Source organism: Pongo pygmaeus, chromosome 18 (genome assembly GCF_028885625.2).
Source record: "Pongo pygmaeus isolate AG05252 chromosome 18, NHGRI_mPonPyg2-v2.0_pri, whole genome shotgun sequence".
NCBI lineage: Eukaryota > Metazoa > Chordata > Mammalia > Primates > Hominidae > Pongo > Pongo pygmaeus.
The window spans coordinates 6,611,552-6,614,453 of NC_072391.2; the positions used below are offsets into that span (position 1 = coordinate 6,611,552).

Here is a 2,902-nt window from a genome sequence, read left to right on the forward strand (position 1 = left end):
GGTGTACCCCATGTGTGTACACCCTGTGATATTATTTGTAACATCCATGGTAAACATTACTTCTAGTATCCCACAGAGGGTACACCCTGTGATATTTTTCCTAATATCATAGGGAGATATTGCTTCTAATAACACAGTGGGTGTACACCATGTGTGTACACTCTGTGATGTGATAGCTTATGTCCTAGGGAGGTATTCCTTCTAATATCACAGTGAGTGTACACCCTGTGATATCATTCGTAATCTCCTAGAAAGATGTTGCTGCTAATATCACAGAGGGTGTGCCCCCAGTGACATCATTTGAAATATCCTAGGGAGGTGTTACTCCTAAAGTCACAGGGGGTGTACACCCTGTTATATTATTGTAATATTCTAGGGGGGTGTTACTTTTAAAGTCACAGGGGTGTACACCCTTTGATGTTATTCATAATATCCCTAGGAGGGGGTGTTACTTTTAATGTCACAGGGGTTTAAACCCTGTGATGTTATTCGTAATATCCTAGGAAGGGGTTACTCCTATTATCACATGGGTTATCCTAGGAAGAGGTGATAGCATTCGGAATATCTAAAAGGGATGTCACTTTTAATGTCACATGGGGTGTACACCCTTTGATAACAGTCGTAAGATCCTAGGGACGTATGACTTCAAATATCACATTGGGTGTACACACATGGTGTACACGTTGTGTGTGAACACCTCCTGTGATATTATCCATAATATCCTAGGAAAATGGGACTCCTAATATCATGGTCAGTGTACACCCTGTGATATTATTTGTAATATCCTAAAGAGATGTTACCGCTAGGGTCACAATGCATGTACGCCCCCTGATATTATTCGTTATATCCTCGGGGGATGTTACTCCCAATGTCACACGGGGTGTACTCCCTGTGATATTATTCATACTATCTTAGGGGGATGTTACTTTTCATGTCATCGGGGGTGTATATCATGCGTATTCAACGCCTGTGATACTATTCCTAATATCCTAGGGGCATGTTCCTCCTAATATCACATGGGGTGAACACCATATGTGTACACCTGCTGTGATAGTATTCGTAATATCCTAGGGGAATATTACTCCTGATGGCACAGGAGATGTACACCATGGGTGTCAACCGCCTGTGTTATTATTCGTAATATCCTAGGGGGATGTTTCCTTGAATGGCACAAACTGTGTGCAAAAGGCCACAGAAGGTGTACACCTTGTGATGTTATCTGTAATACCCTAGAAGGATGTTACTCCTAATATGTCACATGGGTGCACACACTTTCATATTATTTGTAATCTCGTAGAGAGATATGATATCAAACATCACAGTGGATGTTCACACATAGTGTATACCCTGTGATATTATTTGTAATATCCTAGGGAGATGCAACTCCCGATATCACAGTGCGTGTAGCCTGTGTGTGTACACCCGTGATATGAGTCATAATATTCAGGGTAAATATGACTCCTCGTATCACACAGTGTGCACACCCTGTGCTATTTTTCATCATATTTCAGGGAGATACTGCTTCTAATATCACCACGGGTGTACCCCATGTGTGTGTACTCTGTGACAGTATTTTTTCTATCCTAGGGAGGTATTACTCGTAATGTGACAGTGGGTGTGCACCCTGTGATATCATTCTTATTTGACCTTGCTGTCTTTTTTAACCCACCCTACAAAAGGAATGGAACAGATAAGAAGATATTGAGATTAGACTGTGCTGCCGTGCGGCCGCCGCAGGACACCTTTCATATCCCTGTTTCTCAGGCTGTAGATGAAGGGGTTCAGCATGGGGGTGACCACCGTGTACATCACTGAGGCCACTGCACCCTTTCTCGGGGAGGATGACACATCTGAACCCAGCTACCCTCCAACGCCTGTTCCGTAAAATCAGCAAACAACTGACAGGTGAGACCCACAGGTGGAGAAGGTTGATACTTCCCACCTGATGATGAAACCCTCAGAATGGAGGAAACAATTTTACCGTAAGAGAAAAGGGCCCCCGAGATGGGAAGAAAACCAAATACGGCAGCAGGGAAATACATGTGGATGTTACTGGTGAAGGTGTCACAAAATGTAAGATGGGGGAGTTGAGAAGGTTCCCAGAAGAAATTAGGAATTTCCACATCCTTGAAGCAGGTCATGCGTAAGGCAATCAAGTTGCGCAGCTGGGAGTCTAAAAGACTGAGGAAAAAGAAAACAAAGACCACAAATCTAGGAAGCCACAGAAACACGGGTTCAAGATGGCTGAACAATATAGAGGGTGACAGAGGGCTACAAACCGCTCATAGGCCATCACACTCAGGAGCATGTCTCTCTTCCATGCCTCCAAAAATGGCCAGGAGACACATCTGAGTCAGGCAGCCTGCATAGGAGATGACTCTGCTGTGAGATTGGATGTCCACAATCATCTTGGGGACCGTGGTGGAGGTGAAACCGATGTCAGGCAAGGACAGGTTGGAGAGGAAGAAGTACATGGGGGTGTGGAGGTGGGAGTCAGTGCTGACGGCCAGGATGATGAGTCGGTTCCCCAGCACCATGACCAGGCACATGGACAGGAACAGCCCAGCGACGACCGGCTGCAGTTCTGGATCCTCTGAGAGTTCGAGGAGGAGGAATATAGAGACATCTGTTAGATTCTGTGGGTCTGTATCGTTTGGACATCTTTTGCCTAGAAAAGAGGGTTGAAAAATCGGAAACAAGTAAACCAACAGCCGGCATTGCGTCTGCATTTTGGATACAAGGAATTCAGAAGTAATGTTTGCAGATTTCAGAGCAATCCACACTCAGCAACATTTGGTAGTTCTGACAAACTCAATTGCCATATAATGCTTTCAACATCGATTGCTGTGTTATTCACGTCTTGCTGTACACACCTGCCTTAGAGACACTAGCTTCAAGAACA

General features: G+C 44.6%; 1 pseudogene; it reads right to left on the bottom strand.

Moving 5' to 3' along the window:
• Nucleotides 1-1,707: 1,707 nt before the first annotated feature.
• Nucleotides 1,708-2,493, bottom strand: LOC134738600 (olfactory receptor 7E24-like; annotated as a pseudogene).
• Between the last annotated feature and the right edge of the window lie 409 nt (nucleotides 2,494-2,902).